This window comes from Colobus angolensis, unplaced genomic scaffold, assembly GCF_000951035.1.
Source record: "Colobus angolensis palliatus isolate OR3802 unplaced genomic scaffold, Cang.pa_1.0 Scaffold192, whole genome shotgun sequence".
NCBI lineage: Eukaryota > Metazoa > Chordata > Mammalia > Primates > Cercopithecidae > Colobus > Colobus angolensis.
In genome coordinates, this window is record NW_012115066.1 from 4,494,765 (window position 1) to 4,512,616 (window position 17,852).

Below are 17,852 nucleotides of genomic sequence, written 5' to 3' on the forward strand. Positions count from 1 at the left end.
TAAATAATTCTGTATTCATTATCTGAAATATGTGTTTATATATTGCAAATAAAACATAATGTAGAATTGACTTTCTAAAGAAAAGTAAGTATTTCCAGAGAAAAATGAATACTTGAGAAGTTTTTTTGAAGAAATAATATCTGAAATAGAAATCAGTTCTTGAAACAAACAAACAAAAAACTTTAAAGTTTGGTAATAGAAACATCAGGTATTAAAGGTTGGTTATCCATCCAACCTCATATCAAATTTCTTACATCAGAATATATTACATGCAGTTGGTGATTATGTAAAAATCTCTACAGTGACCTCATTTATAAAATATTAATGATGCTAATTTTACTACTATTTAATTTTGCTACCAGGCACCTATTTAGAAATATTTGATTTCTGTTACATTTTGGTACTCATTAGAAACATTTTTAAAAATGTAGTTCTTCAAACAAAAGGTCCCTATACAAGATGAAAATTATAAGGTCTACTCTTTATTCTTTGAAGGCTACTCACATAAATGTGACATTCTAAATATTTATTAATTACTATTAAAATGTCATTACTCATATTCTCATTAAAATAATTATAAAATTGATATGTGGACCCATTAAATTAATTAGATACCTTTTGAAAATAAAATAACTTTAAAAATCATACCTATCCATGCTCTATTTTATCTTTAATAATCTTTATCATTTTTTTTCCTACATAGGCACATTTATTTCAGTTTTCCCTTACTGTTGTATGTTTCATGCATTTCTAGACTCTTTTTTTATTTACTCAATGATAAACTGTTATTACTAAAAAAATAATTTACTAAGGACACATTTTCAATTTAGCAAGAAATCTTAGAAATGTGTTCACTTTAATAAACTATTTTTCATTCACAGTTACGTTCATCATCCACACATCATAGAGAATATCAGAAGGAACTTAATGTTTCTGATTAAAGGTCAATTCTCATAAAGCTTTTGTTCTTTCGCATGCTGTATTTTCTTATTTGTGACTTACATATTTACTGATTTTTTCAACTAAGATTTTATTCACTAACCAGAAATAAGTACACATTTTCTCAATGTGTATGTATACACATCCATCCATATATCCTTATCAATTTATATATATAAATTTTCTTTGTGTCAATAAATACTGCATATCATTTAGATAAGATATGAGATTTATTATCCTTTCAATCAGGGAGAAGTTGTACTTTTCAAGAATGATTACAAGAAAACTAATAATTTTATTACCAGTAGTTGGTAATTGCAACCACTCATTATTTTTGCAAGTCTACAATCAAATTTTGATTAGGTTATCTATGCTTAGTGAAAAAAAAGCCCCATTATATTGCAAATAATTACTGAGTATCATCTTTTTCAGATTTTCAAAATGAAGTCATTAAATACAGAGAAAAATACGTGAAACACTTTTGGTGTTTCTTTGAAAGCATCACTTTTTCCTATTATTCAGAAAGAAGATAGGAGATGCCATCATGGGAGTTGACATCCTCCACAACAAGGACTGAAAGGTTCCGCGCAAGGAGCCCAAAAGGCAGGATACCTACCTGAGGCTGTTGGTCAAGCTGTACAGGTTTCTGGCCAGAGGAACTACACATTCAACTAGGTTGCGCTGAACAGGTTGTTTATGAGTCGCACCAAGCGGCCACCTCTCTCCCTTTTCCGGATGATCCGGAAGATGAAGCTTCCTGGCCAGGAAAACACAACGACCGTGGTTGTGGGAACCATGTGCGGGTTCAGGAGTTGCCCAAACTGCAGGTGTGTGCGCTGCTCGTGACCGGCCGGGCCCGCCGCGGCCCTAGACTCCCCCCGGGGCTGTGGCACCGCCCTGCTCACCGGTCCTCTCAAAGGCCGAAAAGTGTACCGGCCTTTCGGCAAGGCCCCGGAAACCCAGCCCCAAACTCTACGTCCGCTCCAAGGGCCGGAAGTTCGAGCGTGCCAGAGGCCGACCGGCCAGCCAAGGCTACAAAAAGTAACCTGGGGCCGCGCGCGGTGGCTCACGCCTGTAATCCCAGCACTTTGGGAGGCCAAGGCGGGCGGATCACGAATGAGGTCAGGAGATTGAGACCATCCTGGCTAACACTGTGAAACCCTGTCTCTCCTAAAAATACAAAAAAATTAGCCGGGCATGATGGCGGGCGCCTGTAGTCCCAGCTACTCGGGAGGCTGAGGTGGGAGAATGGCCTGAACCCGGGAGGCGGAGGTTGCCGTGAGCCGTGATGGCGCCACTGCACTCCAGCCTGGGCGACAGAGCGAGACTCTGTCTCCAAACAAATAATAATAATAATAATAATAATAACCCTGGATCCTACCCTCTTATTAAAAAGATTTTGGATGCTGACAAAAAAAAAAAAAAAGGATACAGATTTGACCTAGTCGTATATTCCACAACCAGCAGCATGCAAAATACTATAGGAGTTAACAAAAAATCATTAAGACATAACCCCATCCTCTAAGAAATATAATGTTTGTATAAATAGGGAAAGAAATACACTGTAATTATGTATAATTTAGATGTTCATCAATATTTAAGTAACACTTTATAGTACTTTTTGATCATTAAATTTTCAATGTCTTGTAAATTTTCAACAGAGTATCTGTTTCACATTCCTTACTTGGTGGATGTAGAATGAGATCCAATGATTCTTCACCATCACACAGCCGGTTATCAACATAGCTAAGCCAAAACGTAAGTCTCTTGATTCATAGGCAGAATGCTTTCATTTATACTGCTCTGAGATATAATTTAGCACCAAAAATCAATTGTAAATGCTATTGTTAGTAATAATAAAAACTGATGAGTTAATGAAATTCTGTTCTCTAGCAGTTATATAGATGTTTTTTAATAAAACAGATATAATATATATATAGTAATAAAACAAAACCTTACCCTAAGAGAAAGATTATGGCCATCCTTATTAGAATTTTTAAATAACGAAAGTCCTTCTACAAAAGTAGGATATTCTAAAGAATGGAGACTACATCATTTTCTGCATTTTATCCTCAGCACATGACAGTAAGAGGTAAATATTTATTAAAGACCACTGCACTTTTCTGTAAGCCAGATTCCTCAAGGTGTTCATATGCTTTCACCAAAAAATATAATTAGTCTGAGACTCTAAAAGAAAATGTGCTAACTTACTTATTTATGCAAAATATTTCTTCCATGAATTAGCAGAGTTAATGCTAAATATGTTTTGCTAACGGTAATTTAGAAGGGTGATTTTATCAGTAGGTGAAATGGGTATGCTTGAGTCTTGTGATTTCATCTGCCTAATGTTGATGTATGCTTGGAATTTCAACAACAAAGAATTACTCTTTGGATAAAAGATACCTACTTCTGCCCAAAGCAGCATAATAATCCATATCCATCATGTAAACCTCAAAGTTAGATATAAAATCAACCTGATTTTGATAATTAACCAAATCTATGTAAGAAAGTAACATACATTTTGGAGACCTTAATTCTTTTTGCTGCTCTTCTTGTACTAGCTGTTATCTTAAATTAGTAATTTCACATTTTTGAGAGTTTCCATATAAAACATAATTATAACAACATATAAATCATATATAAAGAATTTTATAAAGAGCAGGTGAAAAATCTGTATAAAACATAGTTGATCAATGATGGTAAAGGGATGTAAAAAGCACAAATTGTGGCTATGTCACATAAAGTATTTTTCCTTTAAGAAAAAGGTTGAGGTCTGTATTTGAGCAACTCATTGGTACAGTTGGGGGTTGGAAGAAAAATGGCCTTGTGACACTAGACAATTTTTTAAAAATCTCTGAGCTACACCAAAAAAAAAAAATTCTTGTGACATTTAATTGTCATAATGCATGTAAGTAAACAAACAGAACAAAAATTGATACAGAGCTAGTAAATTGGTCTTCATTTTTGTTTTTAAATTTATTTTAGATCTACAAAGTGATAGTAATTTATAATTCAAATAAAATTAGTACTCTGAGCTTGAAAATAATTTACCTCATTTTTCTGTCTCTCTACTGAACATGATGCACTGTATGTCATATCACTTAATGTGTTTGCATAGTATTGATCCAGTGAATTTTGATACTGACAAGTAATTATAAAACAAAATTTAAAAATAATTAGGTTTTCAGAAAATCAATCCTATTATAATTTCTGAGAACAATACAAAGTTTTCTTATATATGTCAGCACTGTTATTTAAGTAAAAAAAAATTTGTATTATTAATATTTTACAGAAAACACAGAAACAGAATGTTGAAATGTACAATACATTCTTTTAAAAAGTCACATTTAGTTATTCAAATACAATTTGAGTTTATATGTGTGCTCCTATTTACTCAACAGCAATATGAAATATTATATAAAGGAATTATGTAAAGAACAAATAATTTGGAGTCAGATAAAAAAGTTTTTAATTCTGCCTTATTTATTTCATGCTGTGTGCACCTTGGATAAGTTACTTACCTTTAAAAAAAAATCATTCTAACTTGTAGAGTTAGGGGTACCAAATCCTTAAAATCTAAATTTTAGTTATGAGACACAGGTAATTAAAGAAAATATTCTGCACAGCGCCTATCACAGAAGGGGCAGTGATCACAAATATGATGATTATTATAATATAATATTCTTTTATAAAATATTACAAACTATGTTTTCTAATGTAAAAAGTAATGAACAATATACTTTTAAATATTCCATATTTATATAGTCTTTAAACCTCAAAAATAACATTTTTGAGGCTTATTTTCTGGAAAAAAAACTTCCTATATATTTCTATTCATCTGGAATACACCAGTTTGTATTTAACTGAATGGAACTTGCAAGCAAAATATATAGGAAAGATTTCAATTAGAAGTAAAATAATTATGGTAATGTTCTGTTTACCCTTATTGAAGGATAAGAATTGAAAGGTGTATGAAGATATAGTTATTGGTAGAGTAGAAAACAGATCAAAGATCTACTAAATTTTAAAACATAGAATTTCGACTACTAGTTACTTCTTACTAAATAATTAACTCTTTTTTATATAAGATAAAGTGAAGAGTTAAAAATATAGTGAGGCATTGGTCTGCTAGGAATAGAAGAAGGGTCACGAAGGTACAACATTTAGTATTAAATTTGTTCTGCATATTTGACAATCCATAGAAGTGGCTGAAAGGTTGGATTGCACTTTGGACAGCCTTATGATGCTAAGAAAACAAAAGTAAATACAGTAGACTTTGGTAACACTCCCTTCCTGCAACACAAATAATTCCAATCTAAGAGTAAAGCTGAATGTAATAAAATTGGCATCCTTACATAGTGGAGTCTATCACAAAATAATATGAATAGTCAAGACAATTCCAAACCACGCAATTGAATTAAGGTAATTAATTATTGCTAAAGTCTACAGATAACAGGCAGAAGTAAATTACAAGCACTTTCTGGAGTAAGAAATCCATTACAGATGACATAATCATCATCCTCAAATTTACCTCTACCAGTACTTTTTCAGTGACAATATACTACAAACACAATCCCATTCCAGATGACATAATCCTCATCCTCAAATTTACCTCTGCAAGTGCTTTTTCAGTGACAATATACTACAAACACAATCAAATGTAACCAGGAAAAGAAGGTGGCAAAATGATATGAGCAGGAATTTCAAAAATAAGAATAAAGAGAACAGCTCAAAAGAAATTACAAATGTTGGAACTATCAGATAGAGAGTGAAGATAACATTATTTATTTTGGCCAGGCTCTTTGGCTCATGCCTGTAATCCTAACATTTTGGGAGGCCAAGGCAGGTGGATCACCTGAGGTCAGGGGTGAGACCTGCATGATCAACATGGTGAAACCCCATCTCTACTAAAAATACAAAAATTAGCTGGGCGTGGTGGAGGGCAGCTGTAATCGCAGCTACTTGGGAAGTTGAGGAAGGAGAATCGCTTGAACCCAGGAGGTGGAGATTGCCGTGAGCCGAGATCATACCATTGCACTCCAGCCTAGGCAACAAGAGCCAAACTCCGTCTAAAAAAATAAAATAAAATAAAAACATTTATTTCTACATTCAAGGAGGTAAAAACTAAGATTCAATAATTGGATAGAGTACCAAAAATAATAAAAAGAGACTTAGCATATTGAAAAATATATAGATTATTGCAGTGGATAACATAACAATCTAAAACAAAGACTCGGTGAACATACTCAAAAGCATATTATGCAAAGCAAATGAGAAACAATACATTTGATGATTGGCCAGAATAAACAAAACAATGCAACAATTAGAGATAAAAGTTCAGAAATTTTTATATAGGAGAAAAGAAACAAATAGCATATTGGTGAATCTCTAACATATGATTAATTCGAGTCCTAGAAGTGAGGAGTATATTGATGAGACAGAAGTAATACACAAAGTAGCTTATGAAAATTTTCTAAAATGCATGAATATGACTAGCGAGCGCATTTTTTCAAGATTTTTTTTGCTACTAAGTAGAGTGGATACAAAAGACAGTCTACACATCAACCATCAAAATAAAACTAAAGAAAACTGGTAAGGTAAAAATATAAAAGAGCTCTTACTTTCTTTTTTTTTTTCTTTTTTTGAGACTAAGTCTCACTCTGTTGCCCAGGCTGGAGTGCAGTGGCAAGATCTCCGCTCACTGCAAGCTCCGCCTCCCGGGTTCACGCCATTCTCCTGCCTCAGCCTCCGGAGTAGCTGGGACTACAGGCGTCCGCCATACGCGCAGCTAATGTTTTATATTTTTAGTAGAGATGGGGTTTCACCATGTCACCCAGGATGGTCTCGATCTCCTGACCTCATGATCCACCCGCCTCGGCCTCCAAAAGTGCTGGGATTACAGGCGTGAGCCACCGCGCCCAACCCTCTTATTTTCAAGTTAGTAATAGTGACATTTACAAATGATTTCTCAACAGTGATGGAAGCCAAAATATAGTGACATGATATCGTCGTTTGTGAAAAAGAAAATAACTGCCAATTCAGAATTCTATGCCAAAGTAAATTATGATTGAAGATATGATGTTGAAATAAAGACATTTTTAGGAAAACAAAAACAATTTACTATCAGTAGAAGTAAAATAAGAGGGCTTCTTAGGAATATTATTGAAAATAAAGGAAAATTATGCCAATGGATTTTGGAAGTGTGTAAAGTATAAAATATAATGAAAACGTAAATAGTGGGATGAATTTAAGTAAACACTGACTTTATAAAATACTACTAATAATGCAGAAAAAAATATTATAAATTATTAGATATATTTAGAATTATACACTCTAAATGCTTTATTTTCCTTGAACAATTTCAGAATATCAATAGTATGCTTTGATAATTTGAATATTTGTTTTCATTTTCAAAATAGCTATTAAGTTTAAGAAGTTGTTATACTCAAAACTTTTAGAATGAAATATCATCTACCTGAATAGCATTATCAATCAGCTTTACCTCATTGACATTTACAGAATACTCCATTCAACATTATTAGAATATACATGATTTTCAAAGCTCACATGGGATGTTAACCAAAACATCACATTTTGGACCATAAAACATATTGTAATAAATGTAAGTTAATAAAAATCTTATACAATATGTTCTCAGACCACAATGGAAATAAGCTAGAAATCAATACTAGAAAGATAACTAGAAAATCCTAAAGTACATGGAAATTAAACAACACACTTTTAAATGACACATGAATCAAATAAAATGTGTCAAAAATAAATTTCACGAATATTTTGAAGTAAATGAAAATGAAATATAACATATCAAGTTGATATAACAAAGTCTTTAGTAATGTTTTCATAATATTAAGTCAATGTTATTAAAGTGAATAAATATCTGAAAACAGTGATTTAAGCCTGCATCTCAGGAAACTAAAGAAAGAGCACCTTTAGCCTAAAGCTTGCAGAAGTAAAGAAGTGGTAAAAATAAAAGTGAAATCAATAAAACTGAAAAAGTGTAACAACAGAGATAATCAGTAAAATTAAGAGGTAGTTCTTTGTAAAGATCATTAATGATGACAAACTTCTAGCCAAGTTAACCAAGGACAAAAGAAAGAAGACACAAATTGCTAATAACATAAATAAAAAAGGGGTATAATTACTGATGCTATGGACATTTAAAAAATAAAGGAATATTATGAACAACTCTTTTTTCACAAATTTAATAACTTAGACAAAAATAACCAATTCCTTGAAAGACACAAATTTCCAAAACTTACAGAAAGATAAAGAGATTGTCTGAATAGGCCTATATCTATTAAAGAAATTGAGTCAAAAAGTGATAACTTTCCACAAAAGAAAGCAACAAGCCCAGAAAATTTAGTAGTGAATTCTTCCAAACATTTAAGAAAGAAAAGATACAAATTTTCTACAATCTCTTCTAGAAAACAGAGATGGAGGAAACATTTCCTACATACCCTCAAGGATAGAATTATTCAAATACCACAACAGATAAAGACATTACAAGAAAGGCAAACAACAGACCATATCTCTCATGAGTGTAGATGCAAAATCCTCAATAAATGTTAGCATATCAAATCAAACAAAATATAAAAATAAAGTACAACCTAGTAGCATTTATCCAATTATAAACAGATAGGTCAATATTTGAAAATATGCTGAAATAATTACCTCTGTAGGAGAGGTAATATGAATACATGCTTCTTAAATGTGAACTGTGCACGGTGACTTTCTTCCAAAGAATAAAGTGTAGAAAGGGGGGCGGGGGGGAAAGTGTCACTTCAGAGTGTAGAAAGACAACAAGCAGTATCTCAGCAAGGTGATGAGGGTCATTATCAAGAGTCATATATTATGTAGGTGAAAATGGCACTTTGCCTCTGGGATCTTCTTTCCTCCAATTCATAACCTCTGTCTAATCATGAGAAAAACATCAGGTGAATTTTTCTGAGAGGGGTATCCTACAAAATATGTGCCAAGGTCATCAGAAACAAGGAAATTCTGAGAAACTGTCACAGGCAAGAGGAACCTAAAGGGAGATGAAAGCTAAATGTAACATAGTATTCTGGATGAGGTCCTGTAACAACAACAGATTACATAAAAAATCTGAACTATGGACTTCAGCTAATAACAATGTATCAAATATAGGCCCATAAGTTAATAAATAATTGTATGATAATACTGTGAGTTATTGATAATAGGATTTAAAAATATTTATCTCGTTCCATAGGTAGATTTTTTACTCTGTTAATTGCTTCCTTTGCTGTCCTGATTTTTAGCTTAATTTAGTTTCACTTGTTTATTTTTGGCTTTATTACCTGTGTACTTTCAGTATCATATTCATAAAATCATTGCCAATGTCAGTTCATTAAGTTTTTTCCTAATTTTTTAGCAATGTCATAGTTTTGGATCTTTCCTTTGTGTAAGTCTTGCCTTTTTGTTTTAGTCTAATTTGAGTTGATTTTTCTGTATGGTATAAGATATAGAATGGGATAGTTTTTTTTTTTCTTTTTTTGCAAACCACACATCTGATAAGTGGCAAACACCCGAAATGTATGAAGAACTCTTACAACTCAACAGTAGCAAGGCTAATACTCTGATTTTAAAAATGAGCTCTCAACTTGGAAATACATTTCTCCAAAGAAGACATGAAAATGGATAACACATATGAAAAAATATTCAATGATATTAATCGTCAGAGAAATGTGAACTAAAACTATAATGAGATATCTTCTCAATCTGTGGGGATGGCTATTATCAATTTCAAAAAATGCAATATGTGTTGGGAAAGATGTGGAGAAATCGGAACCCTTGTACACTATTGGTGGGAATGCAAAATGCTGCAGCCACTATGGAAAACAGCATGGGCATTCCTCAAAAATTAAAAATGGAGCTACCCTATGATCCAGCAACCCCACTTCTAGGTATTTATTCAAAAAAAACTGAAATCAGGATCTCAAAGTGATGTATGCATGTATAAGACGAAAGAATTGCTGAAAATTAGTGTGTAGTCAGAAAAAGAAATGTAAATTAAGTAGAAATAAGAATGCAAAAAACAAATTAATTAAAGAATTACAATTTTAGATCATAAAAAGTGAAAATTATTTTTGAAAGCTTGATATGATTTGTAAATATCAATTATGAATGATCAGATAAAATGAGAAAAGTTACAAATAACCAATTCAGAAATGAAAAGACAATATTGCTACATATACTTTACACATTCAAATGTTAATTAGAATATAATATGAACAATATTATTTAAATAAGGTGAAATCTTATGCATAATAGACAAATTATAGAAAAGTAAAACTTACCAAAACAGACACAAGAAATAACAAAGTATTAAAATAACTCTAAATCCTTTCAAAATAAAAACATTCAGAAATCTAGAAATAGTAGAAAACCAATAAATACAGGCAAAAAATTCTCAAATAATTCAAAATCACAGTGATAGAACATTTCACACCTATTAAAATAAATGAAACAGGCTGGGCATGGTGGCTCACGCCTGTAATCCCAACGCTGTGGGAGACCAAGGCGGGCAGATCACAAGGTCAGGCAATCAAGACAGTCCTGGCTAACATGGTGAAACCTGGTCTCTACTAAAAATACAAAAAATTAGTCAGGCTTGGTAGCTCATGCCTGTCGTCCCAGCTACTTGGGAGGTTGAGGCAGGAGAATGGCGTGAACCTGGGAGGCAGAGCTTGCAGTGAACCTAGATCACACCACTGCACTCCAGCCTGGGTGACAGAGCGAGACTCCCATCTCAAAATAAATAAATAAATAAAAATAAAAATAAAATAAAATAAATTATGATGCCAAATGTGGACTGTGATGTATAAAACCAGGAACACTCATCCATAACATTCATAGCTAGTGGTCCTAATTATTTTGGAAAATAGTTTGTCATTGTCTGGTAAAATTGGAGATACACTTAAGTGATGCTGTTCTAACTCAATTGCAATATGTTAACCCAACAGAAATGAATGTATTTTCATACTATCAAACATAAACAAATATAGTCTACACATACTATTTATAATAGTCAACAAAATAGAAACAACCCTAATGCCCATAAAAGATATAAGTAATAAATAAATTGTTGTATATTCATCCATTGCAATACTGCACAGGTATAAAATGAACAACTACAAATACAAACAACCCAACAGATGGAACATAAAAGTTTGAAGTAAAGAAACCAGGCAGAAGGGAATTTATAGTGTTTGATTTCATACATGTTAAGTTTAAAGGTAAGAAAGACAAAAAGAATGGTTTTGAGGATGAATAGTTAGGTTTTAGAGATGAATAGACGAAATGATACAGATTAATTAATGTAAAACTTGGGGAAATGGAGAAATGAGAGGTGACTGAGTAGGAGCATGGAGGGAGGCTTCTGAGGCTTCAACGTTCCTTCTCTTTTTCTTCTGTGTAGTGACACAAGTATTTTCTTTATCATAATTTGTTAAGCTGTACATTTATATTTTATATAGTTTGCATTCGTCGTAGTTTATAAAAAATAAAGATTAATAAAAAATTACACCTTCTACAATTACACATCAATTGTGTTTGTGTCTGTGGTGTGTTTCAAGCTGTCACAGGCAGTAGGTTGAATAAATAAATCAATAAATAAATTAACAATACATCATGAGATAAATGTCAACCACAATGGTTTTATTTCCAATAGCTTTATTAGTATTATTATTTTATTATTATTATTATTGTTATTATTATTATTATTATTATTATTATTTTGAAATGGAGTCTCACCCTGTCACCCAGGCTGGAGTCCAATGGCACGATCTTGGCTAACTGCAACATCCGTCTCCCGGTTTCGAGAGATTCTGCTGCCTCAGCCACCCGAGTAGCTGGGATTACAGGCACGCGCCACCACGCCCAGTTAATTTTTGTGTTTTTAGTAGAGACGGGGTTTCGCCATGTTGGCCAGGCTAGTCTTGAACTCCTGACCTCAGATGATTGACCCACCTCGGCCTCCCAAAGTGTTGGGATTGCAGGTGTGAGCCACGGCGCCTGCCCTTTCTGATAGCTTTTAAAGGGTGAATGAACAAATTGAATTCGAGTCATCCATAATGCATATCCTCTCTTATCAGACATGTTTCTTTTCACGACCCAGAGAATGCTGTTCACGCTCATCAACTCTTGCCTCCTCAACAAGTTTCCTTTCCTCTGTGCTCTGATTTCAATTAATGGCAAAACACCATGTTCCTAAGCCTCAGTTACTTAAACACAGGCATTGTTTACTTCTCAGAGCTTAGTGTCCTTGTAGTGATAAAATGTACAAAGTAGCATTTGGTTTTCCTTCATATTGTCTATGGAATATTACTGCCCTTCTTTATACTCCAATAGCCATTGCTCAAGTTGTCATGACTTCTTATTTTCTACAGTGGCCTCAATTACGGATTTTAAGCCCTCTGTACTGTATATATAAATATTTCACATGCTGATGTAAACTTATTTTATTAATATTAATAATATTTATTAAGGTTTTATATGCCAATCTCTAAGCTAAATATTTTTATTCTTCATCTTATTGAATATTCATTTAGTGTTGTATCATCCAAATGATGTTATTTTCTGTATTTTCAATGAAGAAAATAGGTAAATAAATATTAAGTAAATTGTCAAATTGCACAGCTGATAAGTAAAGGGTTGGGACTAAATAGTGTATTTTCTCCTTGCTTACAAAGTAAGGTATAATCAAATAAAAAGTTCTCATGTGAGCAGCATTGTCAGGCATTCACAATTCTCTGCAATCTGCCTCCAGTCTATAATTTCATCCTTATCTCCAACTGCCTCCATTCACATAGACTCATTATTTACAATCCAAGTCACATCTTCCTGTGTGCTTTTGCAACAACTATTCTTTTGACCTATGCATCTCATCTCAAGTCTCCAATTAAAACATCACCTCTCTGTCAAGACCCTACATACGTATATCCCCCTCCATGAAGCTTTCGCTAATCCATCGGTAAGAATTATCCCTCCTTGTACTGTCCTTCCATAGAACTCTACTAAGGCCTCTATGAATATTCTATTTAAATTTGTTTTATAATTTATGCACATATCATCACCTATACTGTCAAAACATAGTCTAAATGTCAAAAGCCATGATAATATATCCCGCATGCTCCTCCTACCTCCTCCTACACCGTACACCCATTCATTCTAACAAATAACAACCATTGGTTTCTTGATAATCCTCCCAGGCAGGTGTTTTACCTCTGGTCCTTACTTTGCTTTAAATGTACTCCACCAACCATCATCCTCTATTGCTATCTTCCCCACCCCTATGTGGATTTCTAGTTCTACTTCAGTCAGGAATCCAGCTATTTGTCAGGGTAGCCTTCTTTTTCATCCCAAACCCCAGCACTTCCGCCTCTCCCCACCTTCACTTGCTATATACTTGCTCAATAGTTTGCATTATTCCTTCATTGATTTTTATCACAACTTGTATCTATTACACAAATTTGTGAAATTGTTTCTGTCTTTCTTCATCTCTAAACTGTAGCTGCATAAGAATAAAGACCACATTTTTTCCCTTTGTTTCTAACGGAATCCTCAGTGCCTAGCCCATGGCAGGAACATAATAATCAATACATTTATTTATTTATTTATTTATTTTTGAATGGGCAGTTTCTTGTGGTTTATAGACAATGTCATATTCAGTACTCCACTCAAGTGTCAGGATTTTCAAATTGACTTTCATAATGAGAGGATCACACTGTGAAATTTCAGCTAAGGAATAAGCAGAACAGAATCATTTCATCGTAGGTTTAAAACTCATTCGATCTCAGCTCCTTTCTAAGTAATGGAAAATAGTAGGCCTATCTAAATGGAATAGGGCTATCTATCTAAATGTTGTTATATAGCGGACAATCTCCATGCATCATGTTTTATTTATCATGTTTCAGATATAGTCTTTGTAGCAAGAAAACATAAAGTGTATGCATCATTCTGTTTCTCGTTTTATCCTTTTTTTCTCCATTTATTTTTTTTTTTTGAGACGGAGTCTTGCTCTGTCACCCAGGCTGGAATGCAGTGGTGTGATCTCGGCTCACTGCAAGCTCTGCCTCCTGGGTTCACACCATTCACCTACCTCAGCTTCCTGAGTAGTTGGTACTACAAGGCATGTGCCACCATGCCTGGCTAATTTTTTGTATTTTTAGTAGAGATGGGTTTTCACCATGTTAGCCAGCTGGTCTCGATATTCTGACCCCGTGATCCACCTGCCTCGGCCTCTCAAAGTACTGGGATTACAGGAGTGAGCCACCATGCCCAGCCTCTCCATAAATTTTTTATCTTCATTTTATATATTTGTGAATATCTGCACATTTCTTTCCTGTCAGTTACTTAGCTCAATAATCTTTATTGCATGGTCATAATTTTAATACTTACCATGCCTAACTTGCAGGCCCTGCGCATAAGTTATAGAATTTGTACCCCTGACACACTTATATCAATACCTTTTCTCCATCCTGGTTTTTCCATCTGTCTCTATCACCTGTCTTTTTCTTTTTTGCTGTTCGATCTTGTCTGCCAGCTGGTGTTTACCTAATGATTTTCAGTCTTTTCTGCCTTTCCAAATAATATATATGTCTCTTGGCTAGTAAATTGTCTAGCTGTGGATTTCTAAATAGCTATAGCCTAGTCATGGGAATTTTAACCTGAAGCTCCAGAGTAAAACTTGGCAGTAGAACCATATACCCTTAGAATGTCCTTGGATACTGCTTAAGATACACTGGGGATCCTTGGACAGGGTTCTCTCTCACCATTCCAACTTCAGTGTGTGTGTGTGATCTTTTTCATTATATGTTTATATATTTTTTATTATATATTTATCTGATAGCTCCCTTCTCAAATTAGATAAACTCTTTGTAACTAGAGCCTGTGCCCTTTTGCCCATTTTCTCTCTTCTTGATTCTTAAGGAACTATGAGTTTCCTGCACTGATATAAAGTGATCCAAACAACACTACATTAATTTCAGAATCGAATTTTACATTTTCAAAAAATATGATTAGCCATTGTAATGACTCCAGATCGTTCTGAGATTAAAAGTTACTAGAGCCTAAAGAATATGATGAGAAAATAAATGCATTCTTACCTCCTAGAAAAGCACCAACAATTAAAGCTTATGACCAGATCCTGAGTTTGGAACATAATCACAATTACAGGAAAATGAAAGAAAATATGATGCAAATGTAAACTAACAAAAATTACATGTGGCTTCTAACACAATCAATCTCATAGTCAAGGAGTGTCAAAGACAGGAAGTTTGCCTTTTATGTAGATATTAAGCTAAAATACGGATTTGTGAGAAGTAATAATTACAATGTGGATGTAAAGAAAGATGGTTACTGTGCCTTTAAAATTGAGAAATAGTTGATTTGCACTGAGCAAGAAGGAGTTACTAAGGGCTTTGAAAAAATAGGCAAATCTGGTAAAGTTTGTGTGTGTGTGTTTGTGTATCTTTTTTTCTCTCAAGCTCTTTTGTTTATATTGAATATAATCCTATCAAGATTTCTCTAGTTTTAACATCTAAGAAGCACATTTTCAAAAGCCGTTTACCACAGATTAGAAGCTAAACAGCATACTCAAAGAAATTTTCATACCAATGTGGCCAATTTCACTTTAGATAAAAGGTAATGTTAACTTTAAGCATAACTGCCCGTCAAATGTTGTTTTTTTAATTTATTGAAATAGTTTAATATTCTAGACACAGATTTCTCTTTTCAGTCTTTTTAATTGCTATATTTTCGATTGAAATGAAGTCAGCTGTGGCAATTAACTTTATTTTATCTCTGGGTGTTGATATGATTATATCATATCCTACTTACTATTTACTGGAATAAGTTTCTTCCTAGCAATCAATATGTGACTTGTTACAATCATATTCTGTTATTATTATTAAGTTGCCGTAGAGCATAAATTAATGTTGTTTCTGAAAATCATACTTGCTTTTTCCAATTTTCTCTGAGAAAATAATTGCAAATATATAATTTTATAAATAATCTTGCAAATAAGATATTTCACCTAAAATTTAGTTAGAGCTTTTTAAATAATTTTATTGTAGTCGTTTTTTTTGTTTTGTTTTTTAAGTCTAGCTTTTTCAAAAACAATAACTCATACTGGTATAACTTCTGTGTGTAACTTCTGGGTCTACCAAAAATACAAACAATTGTAATCTCATTTGCGTTGTTGCAGATAAAATATTTACTCTTAAGATTTTTGTCTTCACTGGGGCAAAGGGACAAGTCTAGAAATAGTCAGAGCCTATCTCGCTCTGTCGCCCAGGCTGGAGTGCAGTGGGGCGATCTTGGCTCACTACAAGCTCTGCTTCATGGGTTCATGCCATTCTCCTGCCTCAGCCTCCCGAGTAGCTGGGACTACAGGCACCTGCCACCACACCGGGCTAATTTTTTGCATTTTTAGTAGAGACTGGGTTTCCCCGTGTTAGCCAGGATGGTCTCGATCTCCTGACCTCATGATCCAGCTGCCTTGGCCTCCAAAAGTGTTGGGATTACAGGCGTGAGCCACTACACCCCGCCAATAAGACCGATTTCTAAAAAAAAATGGACTATCAACGAATAGCCAGCTGGCAGAAATTCTGGTTGCTCTGTGAGACACTGTCAAAGAGAAGAAGAAAGGGAATATTATACTGGTAAGAGATAGACAAGCGTTTAGGAGGGTTACCAGACATTTTTGATGTTGGAGATCTCTGACCAAGCATAGGTACTCAATGACTGAGTAATTCTGTGGATTAATTAATGTATCATAATGATGAAAGGGGGGATCTTAGTGTAGGAAGAAACTGGATACCAAACAGGGCTCCAGGAATAAGCAAAGATAAGACAAAACCAATTGGTTTCATAAATTAATTAATAAGTTAAGTTGGCTGTGCAGCTATTATGAGACAGAATGTGGATGTCAATCTATATATTGTAACTGTAAATCCCAGGTCAGAATCATTTGTATCAGCTGTCCCTACTTAACAGTAATAACAATAGCATCAATAGTTAATGAAAATAAATATTTTAATAGACATTTTATATATTATGTGTGTAACTTCTATAGTGGCTTGGTAAAATACATAACATTAACTACGTTTGAAAGATAGGAAATTTAGGATTAGAGAAGTTAAAAATTAAATCCATGGCTATTACATTTCAGAGCCCAAGACTATTAACCACTGACACAAATATTCAATTAAGTATCTGGATTGGAACTTGAGTGTGAAAAATTGATTTGATTTTTATATTGATTTGATATTTATAACACTTGATGTGTTATAAAAATACAATTGTAATAGTGTCTTTCATCTTACTCTTCCCATGGCTTGAGAAGTACTTTACCTGGCTTTTTAAAGACTAGCATCAAGGTCATCACTTCAGCCCCTGACATATAAAGAACCCAAGTAATCTACCCTTCCTGAGTTTTGTGAAGTATATTTCATTTGTAACACTTTTTGTCTAACTAAAATATCTTATTTATGAATTGTTTACTCATTATTTGTCTTCTTGAACTAAACGTAAGCTACAAAATAATGACATCTGTTAGTTCACTGTTTATGTCTTTATTACCAATCAGCAGCAAATGAGAGTCATTCAATAAATATTTGTGAAATCAGTAAAAAGAAAGGACATGTAGATGTTTGTATTCTCCCAAATTCATATGTGAAAACTCTAGCCCCAAAAAGGGTGGTATTAGGGAGTGTAGCCTTTGAAAGGTCATTAGATTTAGGTGAGGTCTTGAGAGTGGAGCCCTCGGCCGGGCGCAGTGGCTCAAGCCTGTAATCCCAGCACTTTGGGAGTCCGAGACAGGCGAATCATGAGGTCAGGAGATCGAGACCATCCTGGCTAACACGGTGAAACCC